At 34.6% G+C, this 22,371-nt stretch overlaps 1 protein-coding gene across 3 annotated transcripts in view; it reads left to right on the top strand.

Annotated features, from left to right (window-relative positions):
- The window catches only part of LOC117222967 (opioid-binding protein/cell adhesion molecule), a 727,814-nt gene that overhangs the window by 42,367 nt on the left and 663,076 nt on the right, over positions 1-22,371 (top strand). Inside the window, exon 1 of one of the 3 annotated variants that reach the window (XM_076525589.1) lies at positions 10,656-10,858. The exons of the other annotated variants lie outside the window; for them this stretch is intronic. The gene's annotated coding sequence lies outside the window, so the exon portion shown is untranslated. Of the gene's footprint in view, positions 1-10,655; positions 10,859-22,371 lie in introns of those variants that run through there. 3 annotated transcript variants of the gene reach the window in all.

A 22,371-nucleotide genomic window follows, 5' to 3' on the forward strand; every position in this document is an offset into this window, starting at 1 on the left:
ACTTTAGATGTCGATAGACATCTAGAGATGTCGGATTTTGTACCCAAAAAAGAGCATTTGTGGGAAGCATTTCTGCAACCGAGTCGAACCATCAATACTGAACGCTATCGACGACAATTACGCAATTTTTAGTCGAACACTCAATGAAAAATGCTCGAAATATGGCAAAATGTATGACAGAACTATTCTTCTCCATAATAACGCCAGACCACACGTTGCAAGACCAGTGAAAGAAACGTTAGAAGCCTTTGTGATAGGATGTCTTGCCCTGTCCGCCGTATTCGCTAGATATTGCAGCTTCAGATTATCATTTGTTTCGGTCGATGCAGCACGGTCTTTCCGAGCAGCACTTCAATTCTTACGAGGACATCCAAGAATGGATCGATGCCTGGATCGCCTCGAAGGAACGCGAATTTCTCCACGGTGGAATCTATTTATTACCGAAAAATGGGAAAAGGGTTGTAGTTTCCGAAGGACGATATTTTGAATAAAACATGTGGTACAGTTTTTTGAGATAAGTATGGATTTTTCTATAAAAAGAAACAAAACAGCAGTAACTATTTCAAGCAGCTAATACATACATACGGACGTGAATATTCTCGTTGAGCAGTGGAGGAAACGTTGGAATAGGAACTATTCAGAAACGAACTATGGAGAAACTATGGGAACTATGGAAACTATGGGGAAAGAGTACTGCACTATGTAAGTTTAAACTGTATAACTATTACTGTTAAATACCGTCTATCCTACCGTCTATATATCCAATTGCCATTTGCACAGAAATCCACATTTTATCTTGATTTTGTCACGCTTTAGGTATATATGTAATATTCTTCCTCTTACATACACACGAAGCCAATCACTTTTACATTATCGGGACTGCGAACGCTCGCCACTTTTACGGGAACTATATACGCCCATCTTGAAATGCGATTGGTTCCTTGAAAATCCGTTCTATCCCTTCTGAAGTAGGTACCACGTATTCCTCATGTACAGGCCATTTTACTTATCATACGTGTTGTATTATTGGTTGTATAATAATACAATATAGCTGCCAATAGGCAGCTAAAAACGAATCAGGGTAAGGAGGTCGTCCTTTCACGAACTAGCTCGGCGGTATTTCGCAAATGTTATGAGGGTATAAAAGCGATGAGCTTCAAGTGTATTTAAAACATTAGGTCTATTAGGAGACGAGCTGTACTTACTTAGAGACACATACCACATATACACATGTACACGCAAGATACAAGTTCGATCGTGTAATTTCTCCGTGATACCGTATAAGTTTTTCCAATATCGACAACACAGTTTTCATACGGTATTCAATAGGATGGTAGGAGAAGTGACGCTGCAATCTCTGCATCAATGGTGATTTCAATTCGAAGAAATAAAAATAAAATGAAAGTAGTAAGCGTGTAGTGAAAGTAGCAGCGTCATTGTTTGAAAAACAACAATTATGACAGTATGTGAACGTGAACAAAATAAAAGAAGTTTGTATTTTATATTTATGTGTTGATAAATTTAAGTGCATTTATATAGTTATTTTTTCACGTTGAATTTACGAGACGATCAATATCAGTTTATATATACATCTCTCTTTTCTTTGACTAAGCACTGTACACTCAACAGCACATGTAGCTTATTCGGGCAATATTCATTTAGATATAGAGATATAATATATATAGTATATAATATAATATATAATATATAGTATATAATATATACACAGGGTGTCATGTAACTGGTGATACATTTGGACATTACGTCAAAAAATAAGTCTAAGAAAAAGAATAACATTTTTCCATTTAAGGCTTCGTTTTCGAAAAAATTATGTTAAGAGATACGTCAAGTTCATGTGGCTTGTAGTATAACGAGAAGTAGAATTGATATTGTTATGCTCAGACGGGCCACTTGATTCCTATTCGATAGTATCTTTTTTTCACTTTACTTTATCTCGAAAACGGAGCTTATAATTTTTAAAACACTATTCGAGTAATTTCGAAATTGTCAGATTCGTTGCAATTTCGAAGTTATTATCCTACTTCGAAGAAAATGCTCGGCGTGAGTCTGCGAATACAATGCTGCAGTTACTCTGGGAAAATTTTACCGTCGCGATTCCGTGCAACACGTTCTGCTCTCACCGTCAACTTGACACTCCTTTGTCACAATTTTCTGTCCTCAACGAAGAAGGTTAAGACGTTTAAAGGCCACTTCGAAACTTGGCAAACCGCTTCCCCCGAAAGTTTCAGCTCTACCAGTATCAAGGATTTTCCTCACAAGTACAAGCATGGTTTTGAATGTTACCATTTGAATATTTTAGAGCGAATACAGTATATCTGTGATTCTATAAAAAAGAAAACGCCACATGTCACAGTTTCAACAAATTTAAGTTCACGCATTGATCGAGCTGTGGATTACAGGATTTACGTATTTATCAGGTAAAAAAATTATGAAAACAAATTCGATGAGCTCAAAAATGATGCAAATTGTAACATTACTAATGCGAAGAAGTTTGTGACTGTAAGGGAAAACGTGGAACGTCACAATTTCTGAACATTTTAATTTATCAGACAACTTTACTAATTTATCAGACAATAAATCATAAAAATGAATTCGGTAGGCTAAAAAATATGATGCAATTTAAAACACTACTCAGAGGAAACAGAAATGATCAAAACTTTAAGTGATATTCTCGAAAGTGAAATCACGTGAAATGCGAGTTATTCCTCGCAACTAATTGATTAATCTTTGCAAGTCGTTTGAACTTTAAATCCAAAATAGTTTTATTGTACCATGGTATTTCCATTTTATTTAACTTAGTGAATTTTATGCATATAAAAAATTATTTTGGAATTTTATATAACAATTTTTAATGATACCTGAGAGTCACCTCTTGGCATACATTTTTTATTAGACCTTTCGCTTTCTATTTTGTATTCTTTTTGGTTGAATAAATCACTATTCTATTGTGCAATTTTTAATGTATAGCTGTGTAAAGGGTTAAACGAAGTGTCGAAAATACTATTTATATATGATCAGTGAAAGATACGCCGAATTGACAAAAGGGACGGATGAGGGTTAATAATAAATTCGTGATGCAGAAAGAAAAAGTTGCACTATATACGTATTAAGAACCTTTACCGTACATAATTAGAGAATTCTTTCATTGCTGTATTGTTTCGGTGTTTGACCGATGAAAAGAAAAATCCAATCTTGTTCGTAATGTAGGAATGGTCTGCTATGTACGAGCTGCAGACTTTCTATGTATGTATACAGACCTGGCGGAACGAAAGTATTGGACCGCCGCAAAAGTTTGTACCCTATTTCAGTGGATGCTACTAAATTATTTATTCGGCGGTACCCATACGTTCAACTTCAATCTGTAACCATGTATTTTAAACGCATAAATGTGGTTGATTTGTCGATATTGATTGCACTGTGAGCGTTTCTGCAAGTTTATCAATTTAAATTATCGGAATAATTTGCAATAAATTTCACATAATTTTAACATTTATTGAAAAAAGAAACAGCCAGATCGTTGCTCCTCGTCTAGTTGGTAATGGCTCTGTTCGAATTTTGCGAACCATTTTTTCACTGTACAAAGAGCAGCTACACGGCCTTGATAAACGTTCTGAATATTTTTCACGACAGTTTTTATTGTTACGCATTTCCGGAATTGGTAGAGTATGGCATGATAGGAAGGAATCCCTCCTTCGTTCATTTTCGAAACAAAATAGCTAGAAGTATTGATATCCCCCATGCGGGCGTAAATAATATTACGGGTGGGTGAAAAATCGTGGTACAGCCAGCCAGGGGATGATCCTACATAAAAAAAATAAGTCGAAAAAAGAACAACATCTTTTCATTTAAGGCTTATTTTTCTCGTAAACGCAGTCTTAAATGAAAAAATGTTACTCTCTTTTTCGACTTATTTTTCCATATAGAATCATCTCCTGGCTGGTTATACCACGATTTTTCACCCACCTTGTATAGCCGTATCACACAGTTAGGCAAAAAGTAATCTGACTGATTATAACTGATTATAATCCGTTAGTTATCATAATTAATTTGTAATGATTTATAGAACTAACTAAATAATTTATTATTACTAATTTATAGCTAACGAATTATAATCGTTAATCATTAATCTGATATCTGTATAGCAAATTATTTAAATTATACGTAAAATTTAAACTCATCTGCCGCAGTATTTCGTGGCACCAATGTCAGTACTTATCCATATAGTAACCGAACCGATTGTAAATGGCAACCAAAATCATGTCACAGTGGCAGTCCTCAAGTTAAGAATTGTACAATTCCAATTGAAATTAATGTGTTTGAAATCAAATTGAGAATAAAATTCGAAGAGTCAGTTTTCGTTGGTTTGTCGATAAACAGTTGAGATAAGAGTGGAACGTGAAAATTGTTTGAGCATTATTGATAAACTGTAAAGCGTCAGCTTGACGATCTGATCGAATCTAACTATGTATGTACATACATTTGAATTTGAACGGTCTTTTACATAGAAATGTGGACCACTGCAAAAGTGTGTTGACCAATCAATGTTCGAGCTTTGTCCTATTGTTTCGGTGGAGCGAAGGGTACTCTTGGCGGTGGTACAGTGATTGTACCCCTTTGTCCCCCGTTGTTCCCCATTGTCCCCCCTGTAACGTGAATGACTGACCGTTCATGGGTTTATGATGCGGACCTAGCGGAATACTCGAAATTCCTGAAGGTAAACCTCTTTCACACGGTATATGATGTACAGTGACTCACATTAATATTCGCACACCTTTTCAAACAGAATAACTTTTTTCGAAGTGGACGAAATGCGCTGTATTTTTTTGAGATGTTGGAGACACTAGTTTATTGGCCAATGCATACAATATCTTCTTTTTTTTAAATTGTAATTATTTGGAATGAAAAAATAGAAACTCACGTTTTTTAACTACTTTTTATTTGAGTTTATAACGAAAACTTGAAGAATGCGTTTTGTAAATCTTGGTAATGTGCATATTAAAAAGATCGAAATCGGTTGACTTATGAGTTATAAACAATTAAAGATAGCGAAAATCGAAGTTTTCCATAGCTTTCAACCAAAGATCGAGACGAGACTTTTAATCTACGTTAATCGATTTCGATACAATTTTCAGTATGCATATAAGTTACAGCGATATAAAAGATGCATTTCTAAGTATTTGTTATAGGCTCAGATATACAAGTTAAAAAAAGTTTCTTATTTGTTGTTACGATTTGAAATAATAGCAAAAATTTAGAAAATGTATTTTAATCATTGTACAGTAAACTAGTCCCTCTAACATTAAACAAACTCAAGTCATTTAGTTCAATAAAACTAACATTTAAAGTATAATTATAAACTAGGTTATTTTTCTTAATACTAAATCTAACAACATGACACTTATCCAGATTGAGGGATAACTTATTTAAGAAGCACCAGGATTGGAGATACAGCGATAAATCTTAAGATCGTCATTGAGATCAATATAATAAAAATGTAGTGTGTTGGAATACTTTAGAGATGCCGTTAATATTATAATATAAATTAGAATCTTGTTTGTACAAGATATAGTTTTTATTTATCTTGAGTAGCATAATGGAGCCGGTTGCTGCAGGGTGAACAATTGTTGCGCCTGTAGTTTATTTTCATGCATAATTATCAAGCACAATTTTTATTGCTAAATAACAAAATTTAGTATATTTTATTCGACAAATATAAAGTTAATTAGGCCCGAAAACAAACAAAAGCCACAGCAATTAGTCACTTTATAGCAATCAGCTCCACTAGCCTCATCGTTTTTTAATTTAATGGATTTAATTTATTGGAACTCTTTATTTACATATAAATATCTCATATACATATGAATCGCAACACACAAGAAATTGTACCGTATTTAACTCTTAGCTACGACGTTAGAGCCTCACAAACTTCTTTTTTTATTATACTATATTTCTGTTATATGTAATCCTTCCGTTTCAAAATGTTTAATTATAATACCACCAAAGAAACGCTAACTTTTGAACTCTAGTTGTTCTTATTAAAGTTATCAAAGTCTGAGATGCAAAATTACCCGGCGGGTGTAATTGTGCAAGCCAGACTTGGCCTGCGTTGTTGAGAATTAAGAAGATAAGACAAAAATGACTTTTGATAGTTTCGCGCAGCATCTCTTTGAGGTATGTCTGTCTCATTTCCTCTAGTTGAGTTTATTGTTTCTGTTTTCTTGTATTATCTGTTACTGTTTCCTTGTATTTCCCTTGTATTATCTGAGCTAGACCCAGTCAATGGTGGAAGAAGGGTTACTTTGAAATCATCGGCAATTACTTCTCCGACCACGTTTTCGTCGACATAGATTCACCGACGTCGAATTTCATTGACAGCATGCCTTGATCAACACTACGAAAGCATCGACGAATTTTTTAATCGACATCCTGCGTTAGGTTATTTTAGGGTTAGATCTGGGTTCGGTTTGGGTTAAGCATGACTTAACCGTAAGCCTGATCCAATCCAGATGTAACACAGAATAAGTGTCGACAATTATATTCGTCGATGATTTCATGGTGTCGGTGAATACATGCTGTCGATGAACACGTGTCGAGGAAAACACAGTCGGTGAACTGATCATCGATGATTTCAACGAGTCCCGGTGGAAGAAGAGAGGAAATGCGACGTTCAAATTTAAGCGCAACAGATATTTAAAAAAGTGAGCAGCACTGTACTCACGATAGAAGCGCGTTGCTCCATGCGAATATCAAATACCATTCGAATATCCCTACTTGGTGTATTCCGCTTGCCGATGCCAAAACATCATCGTTGCATATCGCCTATAAAAGTCCGAGATTACGCGATTCGCTTTAAACTTTAAAGGAAGCCTCGGCAGGAAAGTGACGCAATGACTTTTTTGATAAAAGACAGCGCCGAGCTATATCGAACGGTATCGACTACAGCAGATCCCGAGAGTGGGTCCACTGTGATGTGCCAGTGGCTGGCAGTGGCCCAAAGCCGTTTCCGTAGACAAATGTCCATTCAACCGCGAGGAAGTAAGCCTGTTTACGCTTTGCTTTCTTTGCTACGTTTCCCTTTATATCATGGTCCCGCTGTGTGTCACGATCCGGGAACTGGAAATCGGTCACATACATACACATACAAACGGTTACCTGCGTCAGGCTGATCGATAGGCGTGACTAAGGTCAGATTCTCACCGATTCTGAAACTCTTGTTATCGTCTTCGGCACGACAGTCAACACGCGGATATACGTAAGTACGTGATGCCGACAGCTTGTTTTAAAAAGGAAACGAAGACAGATAGTCCGACGCTACTCCGCTTTCAGTTAATTTATGATAGGGTCAGGGTTTCAGCGTAGCCTCTCAAGATGTAGTTGCATCAACGGACAAACTTTGAACCGTTGGGAATAATCACTCCCTTCTTGTGTGTTAGCAAGAGCAGGAAAGATCACGAACAAAAGGGGGCGCGTGTGGGCGCGTACAATTAGAGAGTACAGAGTTATATACAGGGTATCTAAAAGTCACTCGTAATCGGTAAATGAGGGGTTCCTTAGGTCATTTGAAGTAACTTTTTCCTTAGCGGAAATGCAATCCGCGGCTTTATTTACGAGTTATTAACGAAAAACAGTGACCAATGAGAGACGAGATCAGCTGGCGCGGGGCGGTCGAGCTAACGAACGGACGAAACTTAGTTCCGCCCATTTACTGGGCCGCCTCGCCCCTTGTGCCGAACTCGTCTCTCATTGGTCAGTGTTTTCCGTTAATAACTCGTAAACGAAGCCGCGGATTGCATTTCCGCTAAGGAAAATGTTACTTCAAATGACCTGAGGAACCCTTCATTTCCCGTTTTTGAGTCATTTTTGCGACTTTCTGTAGGCACCAACAGTATAGCCAGTTTTCAAAACGCCTATAGGTGTCCACAGTGATCTATAGGTTAATGAACGTTGAAGATTAGTAAAGGTTAGTTGGTAAGTAATAGTTACGAATTTAATAGTTGAAAACTAACAGGGTTAATAGATGTTGGAAACTAGTTCAAGAGTACGTATCAACGTAACTGCTTATAAACTCGTGTTGTGGTTTCGGTGTATGTCAAAAAACTGTTGCTGTTTTGTCGCCCGTTGTCTTACAATTAGTGTGAAAGTATAAAAAGTTTGCGATGATTGGTATTGCAGTTACCCTGAAATTTAATTGCTACATCCATGCAACTGTTAGTGGGAATGAAACGTCTCCGTTTAGGTTGACCTGCATGAGCACCGGAATACGAGAGCGCGCGCTTGGCGGACCCGTTAATTGCTGTGTCGCTCTGTAAGGTTTTACGGCACGTCAATTGTTATTGGGCCGTGAACGAAGACGTTAATAGCGTGTGTTTTACCAAATGCGTGTAGGACACTAATTTACAAAGGAGTGCATCTCGCCGAATTCAATGATCCTGGAAGTGAATACAACGTTCTGAATAGTTCTCGTTTAGGGTCAACAGTATTAATAGAATTGAAAATTAAAAGTTCCTGTATAACAGATATTTTTTATTGAATAATACAAACAATATTTTCAAACGTTATAACATGTGCCAAATATTATTTAATCAATAATATTATGACAATATTACATGTTTATTCTTTTAATATTGAATTTTGAAGAAGTTCATGCTGAATGATAATCCTAAAAGTAATTGAAGTTCCACTTTAGAAAATGTTTTGCTTGTGAAATGTAATTGATCTTTTTTCTTTCACTTTAATGTTTCTTTTTGTAAATAATGTTAGTATATAACGATTCGCTGTTTTATTTATTTTATAGCGACATTTTAAATAAACGTTCTAAAAGTATTTACAGATGCTACAATATCTGAAGGTTTGATTTTAGAAGTGAATATTACAAAAGGACATTATTGGCTCCTGCTGTATAAATAAAATTCAGCAAATAGGAAACACGAAGTATATGCATCAACAGTTCACAAAAACAAACATCATTTTTCTTTAGAAATTAAAATAGTAGCAGTTTCTGCTATCATCGTCAGTGTGATTTCAAAATACTATTTTGCAGATATCGTAGTAGATAGTTTCACAGATAGTTTTCTAATTAGAAGTTAACAGATAATTTTTATTTAGAAGTTAAGATGTGTGCAATTTTTGCTTCCACCATCAGTGTGATTTCAATGTACTATTTTATAAATATAATCATATAATCATATCATGATTTAGTTAAACGTAAAAAATTTGTCTCTCGCAATGAACTCGCAAAGGAACTTCTCGGTGGAATGAACAGTCCCAAGTTAATCACGAGTTCCACCTCGGAGAATCAAATCGAATTTATCCTGGCGTGCAACTATGATCCCCGGTAATGAAAATGATTGAAAGTACATAGGATAGCGAAATTCAATTTGTGCGGTGAGAAGCTAAATTGCAAAAGTAAGTCGTAACAGACAAAAGAGACGCTGAATGCTGAAACGATATAATGTAGTGGATTGTGAAAGCATCTTTAATATCTATACGTATCTTGTCATCAAACGATGAAATGTACCTTTAAGTACTTCTTAAACGATTCATAAATATTTGAAAGTTGCATCAAACTTTCGGAACCTAAAATATGATATTCACAAATTAATAACTTTTACATAATGAATTTTTTGACGAATTTTTGACTTCCAGTTTTGGGAGCCATTTCTTAAACAGCTATTAGAATTTTTTCATCAAGTTATGGTACATACATTTATAAGTATTTAAGGTACATAATGCATTTTCAGGAAGCAAAAACAATCAAAATGGCGTGAGTTATATTCTGTTTTATTGTCAACGCTTTACAAAAATCGTAATGATTGTTGACACGATTTCGAGTTCTTTGCTGATTTAAAACGAAGAAATGAAACCTTTTTATTTCATATAAGTCTGGCTATGATCTGAAGATTACATAGTAATCATGATTAGTAATAAAATGGCAACATTTGGATTAATATTATCAATTTTTTTAAATATTTGTTTATTTTTAGTATGATGAAAAGATAAGATAAAAGCGGCGAATGTTAAAAATATTGACTTATGTCATAAAGATGTTCTACAAATGTCAAATTCCAAATTATTGACTGCATCAAAAAATGTGTTAGACGAAACTTGTGAAGACTCAGCAAAACTGCGTCTTTTATGTCGTATTTCTTTTTGTTGTATATCGAATGATTTTTAAAGAAAGTTAAAAAGTGGCCAGAAAAAAATTAGAAAATTTTGTTTCTTCATTTTTAAGACTAACTTAAAGTGTGAATATAGATTAAACAAAATTTTTTAAATGTTTTTAATTTTATTGTATATACTTTATTATACTATATACATGACTGACAATGAGACATATTTTGACCGACATAGTAACTGTTCGCCTATCGACCGAATTATGAAAATAAATAAATAAGATTTTTATAATTGGTCGAGAACTGTTTTTTTGTAGTGCTTATGTAACGATAACGCGAAAATTGTATGCTCTTAGTTGCGTCACATTCGCAACAAGGGCACGACATGCTCAACAGTATAATTAGAACATTTTTGCATAACGCTTGATTCGCTGCTCGCAATTCATTCACCGTCGAATAATACACCATGGAAACTGTCGTTTTGAATTTACGCAGTTTAAGTTCGTGCTTTCTGTTCGTCGTCGTCGTCGTTAAATATCAATAGCCTGCAATGAGCTCGTTTTCCTTTGATCTTTACGAACCAACAGTCGAAGTGCGCGAAGTGAACCCATGCGAATATATACTAACTGTTGCCACAACGGTTTTTCAGAGATACATGAGTATGGTATACATACGATCTTAAGTTGAGGCGTGTCGTGGATGGATTGCGTGTACCAAAACAAAATGTAAGCATGGCCTTCATTTACATAAAAGAAGTGAGAAGAGATCGATCAACGCCGCCAAATCGAGGAGTCTCGCGGCGGTCATCGCATCGATCGGTTGTTTTAGAATTTTTCGTAGAAGGGATCGGGGTTACGATTACGCGAACTATCATATCTCGAGGAAAAAGTTTTATCTCAAAATGTTAAGTAATTAATTGACACTATACATATCTATACACGATGGATATTTTGAGAAAAATGTAATTGATCATAATTTGGGTCATTTATAATTTTATTTCTTAATATCTTTCAATATATTTTCTAAGGTATTTCTTCTTGACATGTTCATTTTTCTATGGGCAGCAATCAAATATATGAAAATTGTAATTAATTGTCGAAAACAATGCAGTACTTAACTATCACAACATTTATACTCATAGTTGAATCTTTGTCATTCAAAAGGCCTCTAACCTTGCTGTCCGAGTAGTAACTACACTATTTTTTATTTGCAACGAGTAATGTTTAAGTTATTTCATTATAAACAATTATGTTGTGCCACAAAATTAAACTATTTATTAAATAGAACTGCAATAAAGAATGAAAAATAGCGTTCGTAAAATAAAAATGAACATAAAATTGTGTAAAGTGTCTCAGCATCTTAGATACAATAATAAATGATACAAAATGATACAAAATGATACAAAATGATACAAAATAATTCAAAATAATTCAAAATAATTCAAAATAATATAAAATAATAGACACTATACAATAATATTTTTTCATCCAAGGTTCGTTTTGAAGAAAATAACACTGAAACATTCGTCAAACTCATGCTAGCAGATAAAATATGCAACTCACAGACGTTTCGTAATTAGTAATCTATGTGTTTCACGACTTCTCTAATTTTATATGTTCGATTTGTCTTTTTTTCGAGAAACTGCCTTGCTCCTAATGGTACCATGTATACCGTGGAACACAGCGTAGTAGAATAGGCAGACCATGAACAGACGTGTCAGTCGATTCCTATTCAATAGCACGTGAGTGTGGCAGATTTTTTTCGACTAACAATGTAAACTTCAACATCGCTTTTTACAACAACGGTTTGATTGCAACACATGGTTCCGCATTGTTCATTCACGTGGTAGGTAGAGTACGTCGTAATAAAAGAACAGACATTAAAAAATAGACACATTGGCGAAGATTTGGAACATGATCTGATAAATATAAATGTTCCGACGTCTTTTAAATCAAATTCTACCATTCTATTATCAATATTAAACAGTAAGGTAAAGGTTGACATTTTGTAGATATAAATCATCTGTCTCACCTCGGTATTTATTAGCGACAAACATAGGCTAATCAACGTAGCTGTGATAGAAATTGCAGTGCAAAGGGTTAACGACTGTCCATCAATTTAGGGGTGTAGAGTTCTGTAGCGGTGGTCTTTGCACATAATGTTTATGCTTCCTGTATGTTTGATTATTCAATTAATCTTTTGTTATGTGTCAAGGAAATATTTATTGTAATATTGTAGAAATTCTTCGTGATTTAATGGACCGCTTTGATACGATGCGCGTGTCCTTAATACAAACCACGAAAATATTTTGATGCATACAACCTATTTATTTTTCACTATGGAAATTTTCACAATGTCCAGTTTCGTTTAGAAAATTTGCAGCATCCGGCTCTCGCGATAACAACAAAATTGCAGCATAATCACATTTTTATGAAAAATGAAATAAAATTTGTTTGCTGCAGGAAGAATGATGCTGCTGTTAAGTTAGCTTAACCCTCGGACGGCGGACCATTTTCACAAGATCATTTTCGCCATTTTCACAGTAGTACCGACTTACTGTTGTTTACAACAATTCTGAGCTCTATCCAGTATTTTTTTAAAACATGTTTTTGAAGATATTTCTTGCAGACTTATCATCCTTTTTATTGTTCCTAATAACAATTTATTTCATTTAATTATCGAAAATTTAGTAATTAAGTGCACGATTTAAATATCCTGGATCGAAATGGATCCAGGCATCGCCTTGCAAGGGTTAAAAAGGAACGAAAATAATATCCGTCTTTTACTTTGCTTTTACAGCATGTGATGTTTTCATGACATTGTCGGATAGTGAAAATTTGAAACAACTTTGTTCATATCCAATCTTGAGTTTTCTCATATTTGATTACTTATTACTAACACGCTTATATTACTGTGATGTTGCTTATGTTACCGTTTTGTGTGACATGATTATTACGTTTTCCATAACGCAGTGAAATAAATCATAGTTCTGAGTCGTCCTGATAGTAATTAAGTAATACTAATATCTAACATCCGAGCTAATATCATAATCTGACAAACAGAATACATAATACGAAATGTGTTCAGAGACTATAATACTGCTACGGCGACTTGTCCAAATCAAGTCGCTGTAATGTGAAACCGCCCTGTTGTGAACTCCTTCAAGAATAATAGAAGATAGGGGTTGCCACGGAAGAGTGTTACCAACAGACAATCGGAGAGTCGAGATCGGACCGTCGAACGAGCAACATTTCAAATTGAAAGATTTAAGATATAATTGTATCGAGTTGTGTTATAGTTAATATTCTTTATTGTAAATATAAAATGCCGCGACGCGAGAGAAATGGAGTAATTCGCAACAATACCATTGGTTGAATTATTCGTAATAACGATAACGAACACAGACAACAGCGGCGAGAAGTTAGCATAGGAAGCATGCGAAAAAATGAATTGAAAGAGGACATTGGAAAAGTGAAATGGAAGGCAAAGTTACAGAAGAAATGAGGCAAGAGAAGGAGACGAGCGAGACAACAGTTGACGGAGTGATGCTAAAAACGTAAATCAAGAGCAAGAGAAGAATGAATAGTTAAAGCAAAGCAGGAAGGGAGGGATAGGGAGAAGTAGGGAAGAACGAAACAGAGTTAAAATAGTAGGAAGAGGTGAAACACCACAGGAAAATCACGGCGCGGTTGCCCGCGGCTACGCGGCAGGGATTGGCGAAGAGGGAAGGGAAGGGTGCGGCAGACTTTATCGAGAGCCTGGATTTATGGTTTCGCAAGAGCAGGCAAGAACGGTAGGATACGAGTGCCTCCAAATGGGGAACGAAAGTGAACCGCGCGTCTTCCTTTTACTCTCTTGCGACGTGTTATGATATGTCGTGACGCGGTTCATCTTGAACAATTCTTAGTTTTAATTCTTCGAAATTGTAAGAACTTCTTTCCAGGAAACGATCGAACCAATTTTTTAAGCTCAGCATTCAGAATAGAGATTGTGGAAAGTCTAAGTGATGTACGTGTTAATTGTAATATAATCTTGCGACATCACAGCCGCCACTGAGTATGGTGCCAGATATTAAAGAATTATTTCATATATAAATGTTCAAACGAAATATCCGAAACACTTGGGAGCTGCTTGAAACATATGGAATTGGGTTTCTTCCACTCGTTGGCTCGGCCGCCTCGCGTTAGCTGATCTCGCCAGTTATTGTTCACTATTTTCCTTAGTAACTCGCGAACAAAGCTGCGGGTTGCATTTGCGTCAAGGAAAAAATTACTTCAAATGACATCAGGAACCCCTCATTTCCCGATATTGAGTAACATTTGAGCCGTTTATTTTGAAAGTGGCTTAAGTCACTTTACCGTAATGAAAAGTGGTGATTTTTTAATGTTTATACGAAATTATTTATACTGAGAAAAATATCAGTATCCTGAGATAACGAATACAAGTAAATCTTCTCGAAAGTTAGCATCCATATTTTTAAACGTGTTAAAACGCAAACCATTAAATATATCGACTTAAAAACAAAGTGACTTATGCCACTTTCAAAATAAACGGCTCATTTGTGGCATCCGGTATGGTGATTAATCGTTGTTGGCATTGGCACATCGTAATCTTGCGTTTACAACCATGAACTGTTTCTCTATGACTCGTGTTACGTGCCAAGGTCACCAGCTACGGGTTCACCCGACGATGTTTGATTGTAGGGAAAATGGTAATTAATTCGTTAGATGACCGAACCTACCGCGAAGTCGGGAAACCACTAGAATGTTGAGAGACTTCGTGAATGAACCGGAGGTAGAATCGGGGAGTCACTGGGGGAAGTAGGCAAGCAAACGATCCTGATGCGAAATCAAGGAGTTGTTGGGAGGCTAGTTTAAAAACGCAAACGAACCTGATGCGAAATCGCGGAACTGCCTGGGAGCTTGGATAAAGTTCAGAAGAACTCGATATGAAGCCACGGAGTTACGTAGGTTCGAGAATCTTTGATTCTTATATTGTCCGAACGGCCCCGATGTGAATTCAGGTAGTCACTGATTAAATTTAGTACTGCTTTGTAACTCTAACAATCGAACGGCTGACTTTCTTAACAAAACGATAACAGAGTGTGCTTGGGATTATCTATAATTATATTTATCAATTTTGTTCCATATATTTTTGAATAATATATTAATAATATTATATATTATATTTATATATTAATAATATATATAATATATAATATAATATAATATAATATAATATAATATAATATAATATAATATAATATAATATAATATAATATAATATAATATAATATAATATAATATAATATAATATAATATAATATAATATAATATAATATAATATAATATAATATAATATAATATATATAATATATTATATAATATTGAATAATATTATATAATAATATATAATATTTTTGAACGTTTCAGAAACTATATTGGAAGCAAAACGATCGTTAATTGGGACGTTATTAATGTTATTTATTATCAAATTTACCACAGTGTGCATTGAACGAAAATAAAACTATGTTTCCTACAAACAATACAAACTCTTTGGTTTGGTTACGATAGAAAAACCTTAAGAATAATTGATCTTATTTATTTCTTTTCTATCACCTCACTTTCACTCTTAGTTTTACTCTTGATACATGCACATACTTCCTCTTCTGTAACCAACTCCTCTCCATCTCTCCCCACCTCAATCTGCGACACCTTTTCTTGTCACTGTATCGTCGTTCATCCATACTATTCGTTTAATAGCTCACTCGATAATGTTAATAGTACAACTACACTCCAACAATTAGACGGTATACATTGATTTTACAGAGGAAGCATTGAATTTAGAATCTATGCTGATCACTACGCTGATACTTGGAGTCTTAGAAACATTTTTGGCACCCTATATATCAATACAATTAACAAGTAATCTTACTTAAACGTAACATTCTCATTTTATTGAAATATACTACGTATGATACAGCTTGTTGAGAAATGTTTAATTGTTTCAATTACAACGATAAATGTCGCAAATGTTGGAGAGGGTGAAAACAGCATTTTCAAAATACTAAGAATATTTCCTTCAGAGAACTAGATTATGTACCAAAGTTTTTAATGGCACGAAAAATGAACAATTCATTCCGATCTTTTGTTATATACTTGATTAAATTATATGTTTATATCTTCTGTTAACATTAACATTCGTCCTCAAAGGATAAAAATTATGAGGAAAAAGCCATTTTTATAAAATATCTCTTTCTTTCGCTACTATATCGATTAGCACCTGTCCTTAATAATCGCCTTGATAGTATATAAGACAATTATTGTTTCTTTTGTGCCCACATTTACTTTCAATCCTAGATTTCGATGGCAGAAGTATCTTTGACTCCCATTTGGTAGAAATTAACAACGTTCGCATTTAGTAGATTATCTATGAAATTTTCAGTACGAACTTGACTCGTTATAGAGCAAGTGGTCAAAGCTGGCATTAGTACTGTTTATGATATAATCTAGGTAAGTTGCCATGTACGCCTGGACGTAGGTCAAACTGTCGCGCTAGTTTTATGTAATACGGGCCACGAGGGTCGACAGGTTACAGAGGCGACGTTTTAAGAATTATGAAGGGATTCGTTGAAACGATCTGGGCGCCGTGTAGTGGTTGCAGTACAGTCGGGAAATGAGTGGTGGTAGTTGAAGGTCCGATCAACATGTCGCTGTAGAAACGAAATCCGTACACCAATTCTCATCGGTCTGACCTTAATTACTCGCTTCCGCGTGCCTAGAATATCCTTACGTAACGAGCAATCACGACACCTATCATTAATGCCCTTTTCCTCTTGCGGTCTTAGTTCCTTGTACTCTATGAGACATTGACTTTATGCGTTGAATGAGAAGTGCAGCTGATGAAAAAGGTCCCGTGATTGGGAATCGACTATAATTAGGACTGCATTAGCAAGAAATGTCTTGGTAAAGAACTGATCAAAGGATAGCCATTCTGTTTTTATATTAGGTTTGAGTTACGTAAATTGTTAAGACTACTTGTGGATTTCACACTGCTGGACCGCGTTTCTGAACTCTTTCGCGAAATTTGGATAATGTGAATGAGTAACTTTTGGTCAAATCGACCCAATGTCATATATTGTCACATATTTGCCGGAAGTAAGTTGTTAGAACAAATTCGATTCGTTTATTTGTTATTATCTGTTATCTGTTGTTTTGTCTGTTTGTTGTTATCTGTTATCTGTTATTTTACTCATACTTTAGACTTCCACATTATAATTTCAAGATGCATAATGTAATTTTAATAGGTACAATATAATTTGAATACAAATTTCGTAGTTGCTTAGATTAAAAAATAATTTCGTGTAGAAAATCCTTAACATAGGATACAAATGTGTATTGTATCAATAAAAATGTTAATTAACTTTTTTAATTTTTATTTCTTATTTCATTTTGTATTTTGTATCTTATTTACTTATTTTGTATCTTTTAATTAATTTTGTATTTCGTATTTCGTATTTTGTACGAATTTAATTTATTTTCTGTTTTATTTATTTTTTTTTATTAGTCGAACGTATTACATAAAACAATATTGCAATATAAACGAAACGTTATATGCTGCACCATAATATGTACTTTTAATTTAATAATACGTACATTTGTTAAAATATCAAATTTTACGAAAATGTTAAACGATATATAAAGTTTCTTAACTGTTGTATTTAAGCAAAAAATCTTGAGCAAAAAGCGAAACATTTTCCCAGAATAGTAGCGTGAGCTATTACATTATTTCGTACTCTAGTAGCAGAGACAGATGCTTGAAACGGTTTTGGAAGTACGAGTTGAATCATATTCTTTATTAATGAACTTCGGCCCGACACTAGACTTATTCAATATTCATAAACCTTTGAACGTTGACGCCTGCACGAATCCTCTGGGAATAGTTGGTGTGGAACTTGACAGTCGTTTTAAACGATCTTCACATTTTGTGACGTGAAGACTTTAGTACTAGCGACAGAGGGGGTAGTGGGGGTACATGTGGCCACACATGGTTCACTGTGATTTAGAAAAAAAAGTCTCAAATAAAATTGTGCGTGACGTACGTTTTATACATGTGACTTTATTTTATGAACTTTTCGATTCTACACTGACACCGAGTTGAATTAGATGTGCACAACTCAATTCAGATTTCATCTAAATGTAACTTGAACCTATCCCGGATCTTCATGTTGTTGTGAATTATTTACCTTGGGTTAGTCAGGATCAGATCCAGGCAGAGATCTGGGTTAGATCTGAGTTGGCTAGGCTACAACTATTGTACATCTTAATCCCTTGCAGTACGATTTCTTTCACATCAACGTTGATTAGCAAATAAAATAAAATTGTTGTATGTCAACCTTTACTTTAATGTTTAAATACCGCTGATAGGAGTGTAGAATTTGATTTCGATATAAAAGACGCGAATAACATCTGTACATTGCAGATCATGTTCTAAATTTTCGCAACGAGTATGACATGATATTATAGAGCTAGTGGTTAAAGCAGATTTATCAATGGTATCGGATAATCGAGGATCCACTATATATGAAAAAAAAGGATTCAAATGATTTATTTCTTTCGTCTTTATTAACTCTACTCGTTGGACGAACTTTATAATTGTGTGATACGAAGACATTATAGTAATTATAATATAATAATAACAATAATAATATATATATATATACATATATATATAATATATAATATAATAATATAATATATAATAATATATTATATTATATATAATAATATAATATAATATCGATAATATTATTAAGATCTGAACGGCGGGCCTTTATAAGAAAAATATAACTGAGCATGCTTTTGTCATCATTTATAATTTTATTTATCAATTTTTTTCATCGTATTGTCCAAGGAACTCCTTTCAGACACGTTAGTTTTTCTGCAGGATTTGATGAAACATGTGTAAATTGAAATGAATTGTCAGAAACTAAATAGTCAAACAACAATGTTTATACTCTAGGTCGAAATAGACCCGATCCCCGACGTTCGAATGTTAACGCGATAATGAATTAACCGAATTATAATTATGATCTGATAGAAGTAAATGAAGAATAAGTAATATTTATAGAGGGTATTGCGGAAGCGGAAGGGAGTGTAATGAAAAATTCATTAACTGATCTCGTCTAGATGCAAGGCTCCATGAAAAAGATCGTAGATTTGGCGAATGACTGCGAAATGAAGCGTAGTCCATTGCGGGGTTTAGTTCCAGCTACGGGACATTTATCCCAGATACTCCAAGTAAATCCGACATTGTGCTGGAAACTGCGGAGTTCTGTTGCACATGGCCAGCCTGTGGAACGACAGAGTAACCAAAGATGCAATTTCACGAGGAAATGACAATCGTGCGGCCGTGTCGTGTCTCTCTCCCACTCTTCTGTAGATTGTATACTATGTCTTTCAGTCGCCTAGACCTTGTCGGTCACGCGAAACCTCTCAACCCCTTTATTTTCGAGGGACAGAGATCGTGCACAATTTATACACAACTCCTTCCCGGGACGCACAAATGATGCCATTTATTTAAGTGTTCCGTAACTATTACTCGGCTTGAATCCACGAAACCTAGCCGTTCGAAGACATTTCTCAGCGTCTTAACCATTGAAATACATTGCACGCGTTCGCTTCGATGGTCCTTGTTTTTCGATTGTCGATATTTTCTGGTCTTGCATCATTAAATTCTGACACTAGACGAGAAAATTATGTGTGCACAATTTTGGAAGCAATCGAATAACCGGAACTCGTGCCGCACTTGTGTTAAAATAGAACAATTTTAACGATTTCATGTCATTTTCAAATATACAGTCGATGCAAAAAGTATTCGTATACTGTGTTTCAGATTTCTGACAGATTGCCGAGATTCGTATTGTCATGATTTCGTGAAAAAGAGTTATGCCATAATAAATCTAAATATATTTGAAAGCTTCAAGCCTCTACCTTAGTAATTCATCAATCAGTTCTTCCCATCATGCCTTGACAACTCATAGCAAACGGAAAACTGATGATACATATATGTATAGGTTTAATCGAAAATGTTACAAACTGAAACGTCTCCAAAACTATTGAAAAATGTTGTTTACGAATAAATCGACCACGGTTTTGAAGATTGAAGCTTCCTCTTTACAACGACCTCTCAAAACTTGGTGTACAACTGTTTTTAGTCGTTCTATGAAACAGAAACGACGAACGAGTTCGGTCGTGTAGAGCCCTTGTGAACCTTGTGATACTGTAAAGTATAAGTACCAGCTTTTATTCGAAATACAATGACTAAAAAATACTGTACAACGAAGTTTAACGGGTCATTTTAAAGGGAAGGATTCAATTTTGAAATCTATAATAGGATCACATTTGAAAAAAATTGTCCAGTACATTTACCAGTATATCCGTATCATTTTTCGGAAAGAGTATGTCTCCGGTTTCCGACCTGTTATATTATGTAAAAACATGTTACAGGAAAATGACCGATATATAGAACGTACATGGAAGTTGCAAACATTAAATTTAATCCAGGTTCGTTATTCTACTACACGTTTGTAGGAAATTATAACAGCTTAAATGCTTTTTACAATGACTGCAATTGTATTTCATTACTTTAAACATACGTTATATTTTTATTACCTAAAAGTTTTGGTAAGTTTGGTACTTTTAGGTTTTCTAAACCTAAAAGTACATATGTAAAATCTTCAAATTCGATTTACCATGAAATTTGACGAATCTGGAATCACCGATTCTGATGAATTTGTCTGTGACAGATATTTTTTTAAATAATATTTGTCACGTATCTTTTTTTGAACATTATTCGTGTCAAAAAGGTGAAAGATCAAATGTACTTTTTATCATTAACTTCAAGGGCTGAAGATAACTGTGTACATCAAAATGATGGTAGTCAGAAAAATAAGTTAGATTTTAAACTAAAAGGGTGAGCGTAGGTAATATGACTCGGCGACTGTATAGAAACACCCGTTATGCCCTCCCCCTTCAACCCGCTGCACGGTGCGAATCAACGAGGGCCGCCGTGTCACGTTACTTACCCTACTCCTGCGGCTTGAAATCTAGCTTATTTTTCTGGCTACTATGATCACAGTAAGTAGGGGGAAAAACATGAAATAATTAAACAGTGCAACAAAATTAGAAATAATATATGATGACGAAGGGTGTATACTCAAAGACGTTCATAAAGCAAAATTTTATAAGGCACATTATTTAGTGTGTAGATTTTTCAGATGCTACTGTATTACCGAAAGAGCTTTATGAAACGAAAATGAAGTGTAGACAATATTGTGTAATACTTCAATTGTTTCGACAAGAAGAATTGGACAAAAGTATGTAATTTCACAGCTGTTTATATTGAAAAATATATATGATTTAGCAGCTAAAAAAATTTGAGATCCCTAACCAGGTAGCTGTTTTTGTCGAGCGTGCTCGTCGTAACACAAAATGTCGCAATTTCTCCATGACGAGTATAATCGTCAAAACTGTTCAGATAAAAAAATTAAATAACGAGAGTATTTTATCTTTCTTGTTATTCCAAGTAATGGTAAAATTTCAAAAAAGTATTTCAGTCATCGTGTAGTAAACTTCAAAACAAAAATCTAGTCAAAATTCAAATCATTTAGTCCAGTTTTAAAAAAGTTATTGCGTGTTAAAAGGCGTTCGAATACTTTTTGCCAGGAGTAGTAGTAAATATTAATTAGATGATGTTAAATATTATATTTGGATCAGTATCGTGTGCTGCTCTTATAAATATGTTATAGGAAACTCTTTATTGGAGAAATTATTTTTCAGCAAAGCCGCGATATCGTCGATACTTGATCGAAGTCGAATAATTCTGGTCAAATAATGCCGTGCATCCCGGCGATTGGCCGAATCCTGCCCGAAAGTTTCCCACTCAATTAAAAGTTATAAATGAGAGTGTTTCACCGTAAGCCCGTTTCTTTAGTCAGCGGACCATATAGACTGCGATCGAATGACTGAACCAGCAGCCCGTGAAAGAGGCTAAAACTAGGCTAATTTAGATCGTATAGTAGCCACTCATTATTTCTTATTCACTCCATAAAATGCTTCTTCAAGATTCGATCTGATACCTATGCTGTACCAAGTAATTAAGCAGTAAATAAGAAGAATAATAAACTCATTCGGCGATTATTGTATGTTCTCAGAAAAGTTGTTAATTACCTGATAAA

The sequence above is a fragment of the Megalopta genalis genome, chromosome 12 (assembly GCF_051020955.1).
Source record: "Megalopta genalis isolate 19385.01 chromosome 12, iyMegGena1_principal, whole genome shotgun sequence".
NCBI classification, from domain to species: domain Eukaryota; kingdom Metazoa; phylum Arthropoda; class Insecta; order Hymenoptera; family Halictidae; genus Megalopta; species Megalopta genalis.